The 18,785-nt window shown below is 33.2% G+C and overlaps 1 protein-coding gene across 2 annotated transcripts in view; it reads right to left on the bottom strand.

Annotated features, from left to right (window-relative positions):
• LOC143624865 (putative 2-carboxy-D-arabinitol-1-phosphatase) overlaps positions 1-17,996 on the bottom strand; it is a 47,785-nt gene extending 29,789 nt beyond the window's left edge. For both annotated transcript variants that reach the window (XM_077095370.1, XM_077095371.1), the window contains exon 1: positions 17,945-17,996. The gene's annotated coding sequence lies outside the window, so the exon portion shown is untranslated. The remainder of the gene's footprint in view (positions 1-17,944) is intronic.
• Positions 17,997-18,785: the final 789 nt, after the last annotated feature.

Here is an 18,785-nt window from a genome sequence, read left to right as displayed (position 1 = left end):
TTTTGAAGCACGGATTCCTACATTTCCTTCAAATCTGCTCTCAAGAGCTTCCCAAAGCTCTCTTGCTGACGTGTACTTTCTAAAGGTATGAAGGATCTCTTGTGGAAGAGCCATAGTAATAGCAGCATGAGCCTTGCTCTCGGCCTCATACATCTTTTTCTCTTCTTCTTCCATCTTACTATACTTCTTGATTTGGTCACGACCTTCATACTCCATAATTGGTGGAATATAACCATCCTGGATGCATACCCACATTTTCGCATCCTGGTATTTGATGTATTGTATGAACCGATCCTTCCACGCAACGAAATCGGTTCCCTTCAGCAACCTTGGGGCCTTAGTAGCTGACCCTGCTTCAACTTCCATCTTTACTAACTCAGAGATGTTAATCGACGTCATCTTTCCCGAAAAGTGATTGAGCCGAAAAAGATCAAAAATTTTCTGAAAAGTACAGTAGGCGAAGTTACAGATAACTTCGCTTAAGTCTTAACTTCGCCGCTGATTAACTTCGCAGAAGATTAACTTCGCTGAATATTAACTTCCCTGATGATTAACTTCGCTTAAGGTAAGCGAACTTAGGAAGAAGGCGAAGTTGTAGATAACTTCGCTGATACAGGCGAACTTGAGAAGGTAGGCGAAGTTGTGGATAACTTCGCTTAACCTTATATCTTCGCCGAAACCCTACGAATCCTGACGGCAACTTCGCCTGATGAACACGGACGTTTTTGAAGATCTGGAATCTGGATTTAACAAAGGTTTTTGACGGTGCAAAGGCTTGAATACTGTGGTAGTAGGTAAGGTTGACTCAAAAACACCAAAAACACGTCCCGCGAATAGTCGAAACGGGACGATTTCTATACCCGCGTGAATATCCCGAACCTCATAATCGAGCAAACGCTCTGATACCAATTGTAGGTTCCCTTGACGGATCGCACGAGATATCGCGGTCTACTCAGGTGCGGAATCCCTGCGTAGATCGTTACGAGTATAGAACACAAACACACGAATAACCGAAACACGTTATATATTAATAACCGAACTCACGTGATATAAATATCACTGTTACAGACCTGACCAACACGAGTAACTAAACAGCTCACTCAATTGCTAACTCGATCAACCTCAAACTAAGCCGTAACCTAGGACTTTAAATACACGACAACTTCGCCTGGCATGTTCAGGCGAAGTTGTCCATAACTTCGCTTGTTCAACAAGTTCGCCTAGGCGAACTTGTCAACAACTTCGCTTAAACATAAATAACATAAATAATATTACAGACTCGATTACAGACACTAGACTATGAACTACTGACATTTATGCACCAACATGTAATGGGTTTATGGGGTTACAATTAGGGTTTATTATATTTGGTAATGTCTTTGCTAACAAGTTAGGGTTAGTCTATATACCAAGTTATGGTTAGACATTATAGTGGTGATGTGAGGTGTAACCAAGTTAGGGTTTATCCAAGAGGCACACACGAGATGTAACCGAGTTAGGGTTCATCTAGATGTAACCGAGTTAGGGTTCATCAAGAGTCAAACCGAGCTAGGGTTTGATAGATATTGTAATAAGTTTTTTGAGTCATATTTTCTGATTAATATAAACGAGAGTTAGTCGTTTATTCGTGTTTGATTATCGATCCGGGACTTGAATTGGTATCAGAGCGGTTACACTCTTGGTGTTTATCGATCAAAGACGTGATCGATAAGGAGGAGGATCAATTTTTGGAAAAGTCATGATCAAAGTCACGATCCAGAAGGAAACCAGAATTTAATCAATCAAAGAAAAGGAGTGTCTTTTTAGGTTGTTTATTGGTGGTTAGTCAAAGAAAAAGTGGAATTGAGTTATTCTAGGAAAGTGATTTGGAGAACTCTTAAGTCTTAATTTTGGTGATTTACGTGGCTAGCTCAAATCAAAGAAGGTTCTAAATATATTTATTGTTTCGTTGGCAGGAGGAATCCGAAGAAAAGAAGAAAGTCACCAGTGGGTTTATTTTTCTTACTTAGTTAGAGTTATTTTGGGTAAACAAGTTGGTTTAACAATTATTGCTGGGTTTTTATTTGGATTGGACTAGTCGGTTCAATCGGAGTGTGTTTATATACGGGTTGAACGAGTTATGTTTTGACCAAGGATTTAAAAGATGTGTACATGTTTTGATTCGGGAACAAAAGATGATCAAAAAAATTAATGTTCGCTCGATTAGATGACCGGGATCGCAACCAAAGGAGTGGTAATGCGTGTTCATACGACCGAGGGAATGGTCGGGGACAGGGTCACAGAGGTAGTCGAGTTCGGGGGAGCCGAAGAACACATCTATGGATCAAAGAAAAGTTCCGGGGAAATCAAGGCCAAGATGGTTGTGAAAACCGAGAAGGTCAAGATTGTGGGTCAACTCAGACAGGGCAAAAGAGACATACTCGAAGTTGAAGATTCACCTATTTTGAGTGGGAAATTAGGGGGGTGATTGTTGGAAGTAATTTCCAACTTAGTAGGCCCGTCATGTGTAGGTGACCGGGTTGGACCTATTGGGCTCGTGAGATTCATTATTATGTAATGGGTTTATGGGGTTACAATTAGGGTTAATTATATTTGGTAATGTCTTTGCTAACAAGTTAGGGTTAGTCTATATAAACCAAGTTATGGTTAGACATTATAGTGGTGATGTGAGGTGTAACCAAGTTAGGGTTCATCCAAGAGGCACACACGAGATGTAACCGAGTTAGGGTTCATCTAGATGTAACCGAGTTAGGGTTCATCAAGAGTCAAACCGAGCTAGGGTTTGATAGATATTGTAATCAGTTTTTTGAGTCATATTTTCTGATTAATATAAACGAGAGTTAGTCGTTTATTCGTGTTTGATTATCGATCCGGGACTTGACTCACATGGTAGAAAACAAACCCACTAATATTTATAAACATTTTAGTAACAAATTATAATTAACTAGTAGAGTGCCCGCACGATGCGACGGCGAACAATAGTTAAAGGTTGTTAAAGAGCTAATATAATCCAAACCAGGGCTAGCTCGAACTGGACTCGAACTTCATTCCGAGCTGAATTGGCTAGGCTTCAAATTAAACTTGAGATGGTATGCTTGACTGTCAGTGTATGATTTGTTGTCCACAGCTGATCGAATAAGTTAAGGGTAGTTTAGTCTTTATGTTTAATGTAATATGGCTCATTCGCTAGGCATGTTTAGCGATTGAGGTCCATTCATTATAGATTAAGCTCATTCGCTAAGGGATTTAGCAAATGAAGGCTCATTCGTTAATGTAATGTCCATTCGTTGAGGATGTTTAACGAATGAGAGGTCATTCTCTATGGGAAACCTTATTCATTAGGTGTGTCTAACGAATGAGAGACCTCATTCATTAGTGATGATTAACGAATGAGGGTAGCTTATAAATAGGCATTCCTAATGAATATACGTAGATATCTAGGCATATTTATTCTCCGTGTAATGTTACCATGCCGAATTCTCTATAGGCTTAACTTATGTAATGTATGAACAACAATGTATATCAATAAAGTATTGTTAACGTAATCGTCTCGTGTACGTATCATGTTATGCGATTAGATCTTGCAAGAGGACCATACGTTTTCTCATTGACTCAATTTGGCTTAACTTTACAATTTATTATCATAAATATCACACATATAACTTAATCATGTCGATGGATTAATTCTAAGACTTTAGTTAACCAAAAAGTTGAGTAAGTCAGTTGCTTGTTATAACTTATAAGGACTGAACTTGTGTTTATAGAATATATAGTCTCTCCCATATTGTTTCTCCATTCATATGGACAGAGAAACAATAATAAATGTTTAACGTTAAACAAAAAGATAAATTATTTATAAGATTTCTAATGTGTTTTAACACTTGTATTTACTTAACTATTGAACTTTATATGCATTTATATTTTTCTCCTCCTTATACGAGAATCTAAATTAAGCATAACTCTTCAACTTTTAAAACATTGATAACTTTTCTCCACGACATTATTATATAAAAAACAACACCATAAAAACAAGCATTTAAAAAAATTACATAAGTATTTTCTTTTCTAAAAAAACAAACTACTTTTTTTTGCTATACTACTTTTTTAAAGAAAAAAAATGATTTTCTTTATACCTAGGTGTGTTGTGCGTATAATAAGTGTGATTATAGTCATGCGTAATTATGAAAATATGTTGTGTAATTATCATAGAAGGTGTGTAATTATCTTTCTGTATGCGTAATTATGTGCATGCAAAATTGCAACATATATTGCGTGATTATGTACGTGTCAAAATGGGTTGGTGTTATTTTCAAACAGGTTAGAATTAGGTGGCGTTATTTTTCAACTGATCAGAATAGGTTGATATGGCACGCACAACCCGACGTTAGTAGGCGCGTCAGGCTTGCTATGCGCATCAACCAACATTGGAACGAACACAAACCCAAATCTGTCGCATAAAGAAATATCAAACTTGTAATCAATGTCGATACACATGTAACGAAGGCACATCGACCACATAGTTGTTACCGGTACGAGCGTAACTTGACGACCATAAACGCATAATGCATCATTGGATGCGTAACCAGATTCGGTACATGGGTAACCCGCGCTTGAACGCATGAAATCTAACGTCGCCACGTGTGTAACGCGGCATCTGACTCGTAACCGATGTCGGTACGCATGTAACCCGACATCAAACGCTTAACCAGTGTCGGTGTAACCCGACGATGTTAAACGCCTTGCCAGAACCTGGTTGTCAATCATAAATCACATTTGTGTAACATGCGAATTTTTTAAAATTACAAAGTATAGCATTACTATACTCAAATTAAAGAGAACAAAATTCTCGTTTTTATGGTGTAGTTTCTTTTTTAAAATATTAACGTATAAAATAGTTATGATATTTTAAAAATCGTGAGGGGTAGTTGGTTTTACTTGAGGGGCCAATAATATAATTATTTTTTATATAGTAAAAGTTGATAAAAATTGAGGGGCCAATATGTAAGTATTGATAGAAAGACATCTTTACCCTTAAAAAGAAGTTAAGACATGCATTAAGACTTGTAAACTTAGCAATATTTGTTGGACCTTCACTCACTCTTTATATATTGTAGAGATTATTCATGTCCAAAATAAGTGAAAATCATGTTTTTCACTAAAATTTCAACAATCCCCCACATGAATGGAGATCGATCAAAATACGCAAAATTATCAATGAAACCTCGATAGTTTTATCTTGCATCAGATAGGTAGTTATTCACTTTGACCCTCCCTTGTAAAAGACACTTAGACTCCGAACCATTAGTAGACTTGTTCTTGAACTGACGGTACCTTTCACGATAGTTATGATTGGTTTTGATATATCATCATCTACAAAGAAGTCTGTAAAATTAAAGAATGGATTAAAAGAAGTATCTTCTAATGTAACCAATCAATCAATAAGAGAGAGATTTGCATTCTCATTTGATTGTGATGAGCAAGTTAATATAGTCATTTCCATGTTTTTGTTTATCAAATAATAACATCAATATTCTAATGGCAAAGTCAATGGTTTTTATTTTTTAGGTTTGTAAATTTGGATTAGCTGATATTAACTGTTAAAACAAATCTAAAGATATAAAAGTTGTACATTTTCAAATGAAAGTATTAGTAGAAGTTGTGGTGACTTTTTGAACAAAGATGTTGATGCATCCAATGATGATAATATATCATTTAAGCATCCATCATCACTAGTGGTAGATTCAAAAAAAATTCTCACATTGGTCGGTACTCAGTTGATTATGGGTATTTAAGTTTAATTACGTTTGGTTTGGCCGAGTTAAATCGATATATAATTTTTTTGGTCTGGCTCGGTTATTCGGGTTGGGTCAAATCGGATCATAAAAGATAAGATACTTAAACAAAATATCATATAACTAAGATAGAGTATGTAAAATGTAACATTTTGCAATTAAATATTATTCTTTGTCATATACACACACAATAAACACCAAAAGAAATTGTTAAAAGTTAATATATTATCAACTAAATATATAAAAGAACAAAATAGTAGTAAAGAAAAAGAATAAAATACAACAAATGAAAAATGGAAAAGTTATTATCTAAATTATTTAAGATAGAAAAAAATAACTAATAATAGTTATGATCTATCATTTTCACTCTGACATTTGGTCTACAATTTAAACATACTTTATACATAGTTTCACTCTTAAAATACAATATTTATCTTCTTCTTCTTTGAAATTTGAAAACCTAACATTATTAGTTTTAATGTATTAAATTTTGATTTCTATAACTAATTGCAAATATGAAAACCTATAATTCCGATTTTCAGCTGTTTAAAATATTTATCACGTAATTAAATATATGAATAACCTATTACTTTATGTATAAATTTTATGTGCAACCAAGATTTAAAGTTAAAATTTGTGTATTTCAATAGTTTACACCAAACATGCATCAAATCCTATACATAATGCATAGATTTTTTTTAACCTTTTTAGCCTCACTAAAATTAATTTCAAATTGTTTCAAATCATAAAAGACATATTTATTTATGGGTCAACTATAAAGACAAAACCTCTATTTTGATTTCTTCCACAAAACACAAAAAATTATTAAAAAGCAGTTATAACATTTATCAAGATTGATACCTTATTTATAATGTGTATGATCTCTATAATGTTTCTATCATTTATAAATATAGCAGAAATTTTAATATTGTAAACATTAAAACCATTAATAATTTTATGTAAAACTTTGAAAACCTACGATTCCGGTTTTGTAAACATCAAAATTGGGAACCATATAAGTTTTTGCTAAAAATCTAGAAACCTATGATTATTAGTTTTAAACCATCAAACAAGTATTAAATTTTGATTTCTAAAATTAATAGAATATTTGAAAACCTATATTTATGGTTTTTAGTTGTTTAAAGTATGGGTCAGGCTAAACGTCCCCCACTCATTTACTAACCGTACCCCATCCCCCGCCCCGAAATTTTATTTCCCCTTAACATTTGTAATTGACATTTTATTCTCTCTTATTTAATTTTATACTTAATTCAAAATATCAAATACAAAACCATTAAGTTTTTTTTTCTTTTACAGTTTTTTATATATTTTTATTATTGATTTATTATTTTATTTCTTTAAGATCTTATTAAAAGTTTGTTTATTTTTTTACATGTATTAAAAGTTTTGTATACTTTCTCTAGATAGTTTTTTTATTTTTAATTTTTATAAAATGTAATCAAAACAACTTGAATTTTTTTTTGTTTGGTTCGAATTCATGAGATTAATATTATGTGAGGAAATAGCCAAATTTGTTTATCAAGTTGTATATTATTTCACCCTTTTATTTTAAAAAAATAATATGATATTTATAAAAGAATGTAAACAATCTCTTAGTTATTTTTTTATAAAAAGCTCTCCAAATAGATTAAAACAAGTATAGAAAAAAATTAACAAGAAAAGATGTTTTTAAATAAGAAAAGTAAAACTTTTTCTAAATAAGAAGAAAAATGTTTTTTTAAATGCTATTCAATATACATAAAAAGATAAATAGAAAGAAATTGTTAACTAAAAATAGAAAAAAATGTTTTTATAAAAATTATAATGATAATAAAAGATAACAAAATGACAAAAGAAACAACAAAAAAGTTTTAATCGTATTAATATAAAACTTGAGGGAGATGCTATGTTTAGTAAAAATTAATGGGAGATGGTACGTTTAGTAGAACCTAAAATATTCATTGCATAATTGAAGATATAAAAACCTATAATTTTATGTATAATCAAGCTTAAAAGTTAAAAAATTGTGTAGTTCTGTGCCTTGCATCAAACATGTGCCAAATCATATACCTAATACATCAAACCATTTTTACATTTTTAGTCTTAATAAAACTAGTTTCAAATTGGGTCAACTTTAAAGACAAAACTCACATTTCTCATTCTTTCACAAAATAAACACATTCAATTTTTTTGCTAACAAAGATATATTCTTTTACCTTTATTTCATTCACCAAAATTGTATTTTATTTAACTTTTTAAATGTTTTATATAAAAAAATAATCAACTATATAGACTAATACACAGTCTCCAATTTTTTTTCACATGACATTGATTGAACTTTTTAACCAATAAAGATAACGGATGCTGGTTAGTTTCATATAACCAAAAAAATATATTTGTTTTATTTCAGGACCGTAACAATATAAATTACCAGCCCTTCAGATAACTCACATTTGTGTGAGTTTTCCAGACACCGTCATTTGGGATTTTTAAACTTATTAAACTCATGACAAATAGTTTAAACGTTTTTAAAATATTTATAAAAGGTTTTTTTGTTACATTACAGTGTTTAAGTCTATGTAGATTGACGGGATGATTACTACTGATATTGTGAGGTTTTGTGTACAAGGCTTACCTTATTTGGTTATTACATGTTACTAATTGGGCAAGTGCTAGCTAATACGTTATCTGATCACAGTCACATATACGGTCAGAAGACAGGTCTAAAGACATCTTAATGATGTAATTGTAAAAATGTATAAGTTACAAACGAATGTACTCATGAGTAATTCTAGCTGACCAAATAGTTTTAAACATGTTTTAAGTGACTTGTTAAAGACACGTGAATGATGCATGCAGGCGTTTCATCTTAAATAAGTGGCTTATCATCTGAATAAAGAAAATATGTTTTGTAAATTGGGGTTTTTCCCTATAAAACTTATGTTTGTAACTACGTGAAAATTGACATTCGGCCACACGAAAAAAGTGTGGCCGTAGGCCTTTAGCCACACACATTTGGTTCAAGTCATATGTGGCCAAAGGTCGCGACACCGTGGGTATGATATGGCCACACACAGTTTTTAGTGGCCTTATGTGGTAATAAGTGTGGCTAAAGGGTACAGGCATTAGTTGCTGGTCATCAAGAATCCTCTCCAATAAGTGTGGCTAAACGATAGAAAATGGCCACATGACTATTTACTATGAGTGACCATTGCACGTATACAGCCACATGAATTCATGTTTCAGCCACATGAATTTTATAATAATGTGGCCAATAGGGTTGTGTTAAGCTTGCATTATGACCTATACCGTGTGGATATAGCAAAGAAATGACCACTTAAACTAAAAATAGAATGGCTAATTATATCATACAGACACTAGAAATTACATTAAAAGTGGCTAAAAATGTTTGCTTGCCACCCAAACACTCATTTGTAGATTATAGTGTGACTATTGTCTTACCGTTTGTCACACATAATGCTTTTTTTAATTAAAAGTGTGACTATTGTCAAACTTTTCGTCACACATAGTGAGGTATTGTGTGGCTAATCATATCATATAGACACTGGAGGTTATTGTCAATGTGGCCAAAAATGTGAACTTGCTATTCAAACACTCTTTTGTAGTTTGTGGTGTGGCCATTGTCTTACCGTTTGTCACACATAATGCTTTTGTAATATAAAGTGTGGCTATTATCATACTTTTGATCACACATAGATAAATGTGGCTATTTCATAAGTTTAACAACCACAATAACATAAATTCAAAACAAGTTTACATTAACAAACCTTCACTAATAAGTTATGAATTCAAAATATTTGAAACTACTACTAATTACTACCGACCTCAAACTTTCACATAAACTAATCAAATTGTTTTTGCCTCATTTCTTCGTTTTCCTTAAGTTCTTTTTCCATTTATTCCATTCGTTGCGCTCGTTCTTCCAACTCGTTTCTTGACTTCTTTTCATATTTTTCCATTTCGGCTCTAACTTTTTGAACCTAAAATTGTTAAAATATTAGCATCATAACTAGTAAAGGGTTAATGTGAGGCGAAACCTCAAAGCACGACGACTATCACGCACAATCACATTAGACATAATGTATACACAAACAAAAACTTGAATCGACGACTTGTTGGTCATAATAATCAATGTCAACTGTACTAAAAAGTCCTAACATGTATTCACACATCGTATCATGGCAAATCAACCAAACATTCATCATACAACTTAACTTATGATCACTTAGTTCACGAGACAGATTATAACATGTACAAACTGATTTTATTCACTAAGAAAAGATTAAGTATAAATTCTACAAAATTTACCACAGTAGAATATATGAATTAGGTTTCTCAAGAAAATTTATAATATTTTTCTCATACATACAAAGCTCACAATAATTCAACCATTAAAGATATGTACCAACAGTTCAACAGATTGCACAACAAACACTTGTTTAATGGTTCTATCGACTCATTAATCTAAATTGTGCAAGACCAATTGAGTTGTCTTCAAAAATCATAATACTAACTTTCAGAACTGGAAACAACCCGTTTGGTTTTGTCATTAGGGAGTTATGGTGTCGGAAAGACAGGCCAAAATATAACTCCCCGAATCAGCTTTGACCTGTGTTTTTGTCCAAAAATTACAAACTTTACCTTTCTGGAAACTAGACTCATAGTGCTATATCCTAGAATCAAAAAATCGTTCAGTAATCATCGTTTAACATCAAGTTACATACCAATAAATAAACGAAAACGAATCTGTCAGCAAACTGTTGTCATCAAACAAGTGAAATACATACCTTTTTAGCGATGAAAGAAGATGTACTAAGCTTCAATTACAAGAAATAACACTTAAAATTGAAAATCCCAAACTTGGTTCTTAGGGTTCTTCACACTCAACACGAATCCGGCAAAAAACGAAATAGAATTGATGAAAACCGACACCACACGTGAATTCCTCTCGCAAAAATAATTAGATTAGAGCCTGGAATCAATGGATTTGGTTAAAAATTGAGTGAGTTAGAGAATTAATGATTGAGGATTATGGTGGGTGTAAAGAGATGAAGAAGAAGAATAATTAGAAGGAATGAAGAGAAACAAAAAAAAGGTAGGTTAAATATGTGGTCAAATTATATTTAAGAATAGGAGGGTAATTCAAAATTTTTTGAAGAAAAAAGGGGGTTAACTTTAATTTGAAATTTTGAGAGAAGTGAAATTAATATGAACTAAATATGAACTTAATTTATTTTTAATAATTAAAATAAAGAGTTGTTAGTGTATATATATATATATATAACAACTAATTAAAACTTATATAATATAAAAAAAATTGTATTTTAAATATAAAAACATATAAAATAAATACAAGTGATATTTATAGTTGCTCTAAAAGAGTTGTATAAGAGTGTAGTAATCAATGTTAACCCCCAATAAACCATACTTTCATTAGTGGGTCATACTAGTTCTTGATCGGTGTTAGTGTCCCATTATAACATCTATCATTGTCACAATTGCTCTAAAAGAGTTGTAGAGGACTGTCATTAGTCATGGTTAGGTGTTAACGTCTGAAACACACCATACTTTCGTCAATAGACCTTATTTGGCCTTGATTTGTGTCAATGGCCCAACATGTTATACATTCATCAATGGGCCTTGATTGGTATTAATGGTCATTATAGCATCTATCATGTCCCCGTTGCTACAAGAGGGTTGTATAAGTGTAGTGAGCCATAGGCATGTGTCAACGCCCGATAACATGTCATACTTTTATTAATGGGCCATATTGGGCCTTGATTGTTGTTAATGACCGATATCGTCTCTATCATGTCATAGTTACGTTAACAGGTTGTATAGGAGTGTAGTGAGTCATAGTTGGTCGTCATACTTTGCATTAATGGGCCGTTTGGGCCTTGATTGTAGTTAGTGACCCATTGTAGTCTCTATCATATCATAGTTTCTTTAAAAGGGTTGAATGTGAGTTTAGTGAGTCATGGTTTGGTTACGCCCAATAATATGTCATACTTTCATCAGCGGGCCTTATTGGACCTTGATTGTTGTTAATGGCCAGTATGGGTCTATCATTTCATAGTTACGTTAACAGGTTGTATAGGAGTGTAGTGAGTCATAGTTGGTCTCATTAAATGGCGTTGATTGGTATTAGTGGCCCATTATATCACCTATCATGTCATAGTCGCTACAAGGAGGTTGTATATAAGTGTAGTGAGCCATAGTCATGTGTCAACGCCCAATAACATGTTATACTTTTATTAATGGAACATATTGGGCCTTGATTGTTGTTAATGGCCCAATATATCTATATCATGTCATAGTTAATTTAACAGGTTGAATAGGAGTGTAGTGACTCATAGTTGGTGTTAACGCCCAGTAGCATGTCATACTTTGCATTAATGGGCCGTCTTGGGCCTTGATTGTTGTTAGTGACCCATTGTAGTCTTTATCATATCATAGTTTCTCTAAAAGGGTTGAATATGAGTTTAGTGAGTCATAGTTTAGTTAAAGCCCAATAATATGTCATACTTTCATCAATGGGCCTTATTGGACCTTAACTGGTGTTTGTGGCCCATTATAGCCTTTATCACATCATAGTTTCTCTAAGAAGGTTGTATAGGAATGTCATTAGTCATAGTTAGATGTTAATGGCCGATAACATGTGATACTTTCATCAATTGGTCTTATTGGGCCTTGTTGGTGTTAGTGGCCCATTATAGCCTTTTTCATGTCATAGTCGCTCTAATGGGCCATATTAGTGCTTGTAATCTCCTAGTGGCCTATTATGGCATGTGATATGTAACATTAGATATTTAAGGGTTATATCGTGTTATAGGGAGTCATACCAGACCATAATAGACAAATACGAGTCATGCATGTCCTAATGGGCCATATTGGGCCTTGAAATCTCTAATGGCCCATTATGCATATAATTTTAAATTGTGTCTTAAGAAGTACAACTCGCCTAACCCGTCGATATACATTAAACATAGGGGTGGCAAATAGGTTGGGTTAGGTCGAAAAGGGTCATGGGTCGGAACGGGTTAGGGTCGAAACGTGTCAAGGTTGGAACGGGTCAACTAAAAAAAAGGTTGTTATGGTTCGGGTCGGAACGGGTCAGGGTCAAAAGGTTCGGGTCATAACTGGTCCAGGTCAAAATGGGTCAAGGTCGGAACGGGTCAAAACGGGTCTCGAGTCTTTTTTTTTTGAACGAGGACAACAGAGGAAATGTTTTAGTTTTATCATTAAAATTCTTGTTCCAGTCCAGTTCGTTTCAGCACTTAACAACTCATTTTACAGCAAACAACATGCTAAACAACTCGTTTCAGCGATTTTTCATTCCGTTTCAGTACTTAACAGCTCGTTTTAACAGCAAACAACATGTTAAATAGCTCGTTTCAGCAAGTTTTCAGTTCGTTTCAGCACGTAACAGCTTGTTTTTACAGCAAACATCATGTTAAACAGCTCGTTTCAGCGATTTTTCAGTCCGTTTCAGCACTTAACAGCTCATTTCAGCACTTAACAGCTCATTTTTACAGCAAACAACATGCTAAACGGCTCCTTTCAGCGGCTTTTCATTCCGTCTCAACACTTAACAGCTCGTTTTAACAGCAAACAACATGCTAAACAGCTCGTTTCAGCAAGTTTTCAGTTCGTTTAAGCACGTAACAACTCATTTTTACAGCAAACATCATGTTAAACAGCTCATTTCATCGATTTTTCATTCCGTTTCAGCACTTAACAGGTCGTTTTGACCAATTTTGCAGCAATTCAGCAATAAAAAATCAGCAGTTCAGCTCGTTTTTGCCCGTTTCAGCAGGTTACATAACCAATACTTCAAAACGTTTTGTGTTTTTAATCCAGAAAACAAGTATAGGCAAACGTTTAGTGCTTTCAAAACTAGTATGCAAGTATGTCCGTGTTTTCAATCCAAAACCTGGTGTCACGTGTAACAGAGTTATCTCAAAACCAAATGAATGCATTTGACTCGTTAACTTTTACCTAGTACAAGTGTTTTAAGTTATGAAAGTATGTTCAACAACACATGACTCTAAGAGCCACGTATGAACTCACACACAAACACAAACTTGACCCGACGAATCGTTGGTGATAATAAGTAATGTCAACAGTACCGAAAGTCCTAACATGTATCCACACATCATATCATGGCAAAGCAACCAAATATTCATCATACAACTTAACTTATGATCATTCAGTTCACGAGACAGATTCTGGCATGTACAAACTGATTTTATTCACAAAGAAAAGATTAAGCATAAATTCTACAAAATTTACCACAGTATGATATATGAATCAGGTTTCTCAAACAATTTTTATTATATTTTTTCTCAAGCATAGAAAACTCACAATAATTCAACCATTACAGATAGGTACTAAGAGTTCAGCAGATTGCGCAACAAAAACTAGTTTAATGGTTCTATCAACTCATTAAACCAAATTGTGTAAGACCAATTGGGTTATCTTTTAAAATCATAATACTAAGTTCCAGAAGTGGAACCAACCCGTTTGGGTTTGGCATTAGGGAGTTATGGTGTCCGAAAAAAGGACCAGAATATAACTCCCCGAATCAGCTTTGACATATGTTTTTGTAAAATCATAAAAGGTATTCAATACTCATCCAAAAATTACAAAATTTACCTTTCTGGAAACTATACTCAGAATAATATATCCTAAAATCAAAAATCGATCAATAATCATCATTTAACTGCGAGTTACAGACCAATCAATAAATGAGAACGAATCTGTCAGCCAACTGTTCTCAACAAAACTCAAACCCTAACATGTTTATGACATCACTAGGGTTCTAATTAATCATGTTAAAAACCCCTGTTAGAAAATATAAATCCAACAATGATAAAAAGTAAAGATTCAGAAATGTCACTTGCAACTTGTATCAAGATTGTTTAAATTAGAACGAATACTAATCAATTGAATCCAAGACCTAATTGCTTACATTCAAACCCTCGAACACCCAAATTTCTCAAAATTAAAGTATAACTCACCTACCTAACCAAGATGAGCTTCAATCGATGTTAATGAGTGATGAAAGTATTAGCAGCAGGTGATGGATTAGGGTTCCCATTGGTTACTGAAGGGTGGATGTCTGGTTGGTCACACAAAAGAATTAGAATGTGGCTATTAATTATCAATAGTCACACTTTTGTTTTAATGTAACTGTTAGCTTTTAGCCATACATAAAAATTTATACGTGGCTATAAAATAATGCTTTATGGTCACATAAACCCCTTAAGTGTGACCACATGTATAAGCTTTTAGCCACATATGAAACAATTAAAGTGTGGCCATTAACTACTAACGGTCACACATTTTGTTTGCTGTCACCGTTAACTTTTAGTCACATATAAAACTTATAAGTGGCTAACAAACAATACTCTATGGTCACATACACCCGTAAGTGTGGCCATCTGTATTAGTTTTTAACAACATCGTTATCAAACTACTGTGAGCGTAGATCATATTTGGCCATAGTTTACTAAGTGTGGCAAGTAAAAGTCACATTTTTTTATGAATGTGTGGCTAACGGTTTCGAACAACTGTGTTTTTTGTCGCACGAATTGAAAAAGTGTGGCTAAATGTTCCAGCAGGTGTAATTTTTTGCCACAAAAATCTAATTTATGTGGCTAAAGGTTCTAACAGGTGTGTTTTTAGTCACACGAATAACAAATGTGTGGCGAAAGCGACCTTTAGCCACACATTTAGACCGAGGTGTGGCAAACCGCCCAGAGCATGTGTGTGGCTAAAATCCAATATTCACGTAGTGTGTAGAAATGTGGGTTTTAACCCGTGTTTATGAAATAAAAATCACGGTGTTTTTACACTATTTTAATTTTTTCTAACTACGTTCCTGATAAATTATTTCACTTTCAAATATTTTAATAAACACTGATATCACTGATGATGTGCACGGCTCCTCTCCGGGGGTATAATGTTGGTGGTTGTGAACGGATATTGACGAATACAACCATATATGTAGTGTGTAAGGAAATTTTTGCTTATTTGTAAAATATTTGTGTAATGTTTGTTTTGTTCTAATTTTAATATAATTTATAATTGTATTAACAATGTATAATAATCCTATTGTTAATTGTATTTTGGTTAATGTTTATGTTAGAAAATACAAAATTATAGTATCAATTCTCATAATATTTGACATTAATAAAGTTTAAGGACCGTTGGAAACTTAATCAAAGGAATCTCCTTTTTCTTTTTAATATATTTTTTTCCTTGTATAGGTTTATTTCTTTACTTATTTAAAAGAGTTTTTTGTTTCAATTGTAAGGCAAGAAACCAATACTAAGCAATAAAACAAATTCAGTCTCTCTTTTTCAACAGTACAAAGTTAACAATTTTCATCAATTCGTCATGTAATACACGAGACTCAAATTAATTAAAGAAAGAAAAAAAAATAACTAATAGTTATGATCTCTCATTTTCACTCTGACATTTAGTGTACAATTTGAACCTACTTTCTACATAGTTCCATTTTCTTCTTCTTTAAAGTTTCAACCTATACTCTCAAGTCACTCGGGCAACTTCCATAGACACTAGAAAATTCTGGTGAGTCCAAGTTCAACCTTTTCTTTTCATCATACATTCTAACTAGTTCTATGGGGTCGGTTTTAAAATTTCAAAGGGGTCGGTCGGGATTTCTAATTATATCTTTTTCATATGGCTCGGACAACCCCGAAGCACCATTGTGGGTCCTAGAACTGAGGATGCCAACATGGAATTCACAATAGATAACATATTCGTCCATGAGAATCTTTAAAATTTTTGGGCTGAATGCGGAAAAAAACGGGCCTTAAGTAAAAAGGTTTTTTTTAATTTGATTTACGCAATTAAAATTTAAATGAGTTTACTGTGTTATGATATGGGTTATGCAATTTTTTAATATATAAAGGAGCTTAAACTAACTGGGTAATTAGGTCTAAATATTAAGTATACATATTTGTTTTTCAAAAAATATATACATATAAAATTTTTATAAAAAAATTGAGGAATTTCAGGAAGATCAGGAAAAATTTATATGTTCAATTTGAAGATATTAATATTCGAAGTTACGTTTTTATATGTCCTAAGAAGAAAAATCAAAAGGCTTGGTTGAAATAAGCGAGCCCAAGTATATGGGATGAGCAAAATTGACGCAAAAAGGGAAAAAAGGTGAAATGTGTGATGTAACATCCCTAAATCTAAAGAAAAATGCTAATATAGACGTATGATAACTATTGCATGGAAAATGTATTTATGCATTAATTGAAGGGCTATTTGGTTATTAGCTTAAACGCTAAATTTTACCCTAATAAGGAAAGGTAGCCTCTACCCTTTCATTTCAACATCTTAATCTTGGAGCTAGAGAGAGAAACTACAGACAAATGGGAAAGGTGGGGTCGGGGGAGGTCAGATGCCTTCCCTTTCTTTCTTGTTTGTCGGTTTACACAAACCCCAACAAAACCTTGAAGATGATTAAAGGTTATCAAATGCCTTCCTTTACTTTTGTATTTCCCCAGGCGCCGATTCCAACAAAACACAATAAAACTCTTTTATAAAATTTGTTTCAAATTGGTGAAGGAGAAAACACAATACACAACCTTGCAGCTCCGATGTTGGCGGCACTTCCTGGATCTTCTTTGTTTATCGAAGGGTGTGATTAATCACCCACAATCAGATTGATTTCGTCTCCGCTTCTTGTTTCTTAATCTCTCAAAACCCGTCAGATAGAACTCCCTATCAATCATGATCGATCTTTTCTAAGGCGGACTCAACTTGATCAAAGAATCTTACTCGTGGCCTGAAATAGTGCTCTTCTATCGTTTCCTTCTTGATTTCCGAATATCGTGGATCACTGAAAAGACATTATCGATTCGATCATGTTCATGCCAATGTTATGAAATTAAACTCAACAATCAAATAGAGATTAAGTAGTGTTGTTGATTGATTATACCAGTGGTTAAGGTTAGCTCTGGCGTGATGACGAGCATTAGATTTGAAATTTTAGACGTGAACAAGGAGTGTAAAACTGAGGTTTATTTGAAATAGAAGTAGACTTGAAGGGTATTTGAGTGGTTGTGAGAGGAATAAGTGTAGATTTCATGTTTATCAGTGTAATTTGGTTTTAGGAGAATTTGTTATGATACATTTCATTTGGGTTTGGTTCTCAATTTGTTTAAAGACCAAAGTAAGGCGGGGAAGAAGCAAGTTGGCGGTGATTATCTACATTTGTGGGGCCACAATTTTCAACTCAAAATGGATCCGTGACTAACAGAACTTTAGCGCCGTTAGTTGTGAATTGTCAGAAACACGTTTTTTGTCGGAAAAATCACATTTAAACCTCTTCATAACCTTACATAGAACCTTTATAACATTTTTCTAGTAAATGCCTCATTTATTATTAATTTTGGAACCCTAAAGTCATCATCGGAGTGAATTGGTTGGTGGTGAGTGAGTTGGTGGTGGTGTTTAGGTTGAGATTTCCAACGAAAAATGTGAATTTTCTAGCAAAAAACGTTTTTTCGACGACCTGCAACTATCGGCATTAGGGTTCCGTTAGTCACAGACCGTTGAAAACAAATACACCTTTTATGCCATGTGTTAAGTTAGGACGGCTATTTGCCAATATAAAAACAAACTAATAAATGGAAAAAAGAAAATACAACAAAATGAATAATCCATACCATATATTGAAAGACAGATTTAGACTTTTTTTAGACGGTTGTAAATGGTAAATCCAAAAAAGCATTTAAGATATGTGCTAACTTTTCCATTAAAAATTATATTATTTAAAAATATATATATTTATAATCTTGTTTCATCAATTTTACACAACTTTGAAAATTCAAGAAACTGTCCCATCATCTTTACTAATTTTAGTTTTAAACCAAATTTTTCTCATGAATGTTAAACGGTCATAATATTTTGTAGCCTAATATTAATATC

Source organism: Bidens hawaiensis, unplaced genomic scaffold (genome assembly GCF_021521415.1).
Source record: "Bidens hawaiensis isolate Kalapana, Puna unplaced genomic scaffold, B.hawaiensis_p1.1 tig00003988_1, whole genome shotgun sequence".
NCBI lineage: Eukaryota > Viridiplantae > Streptophyta > Magnoliopsida > Asterales > Asteraceae > Bidens > Bidens hawaiensis.
The sequence above is the reverse complement of the archived record's forward strand: the minus strand, read 5'-3'. Positions and strand labels throughout refer to the sequence as shown.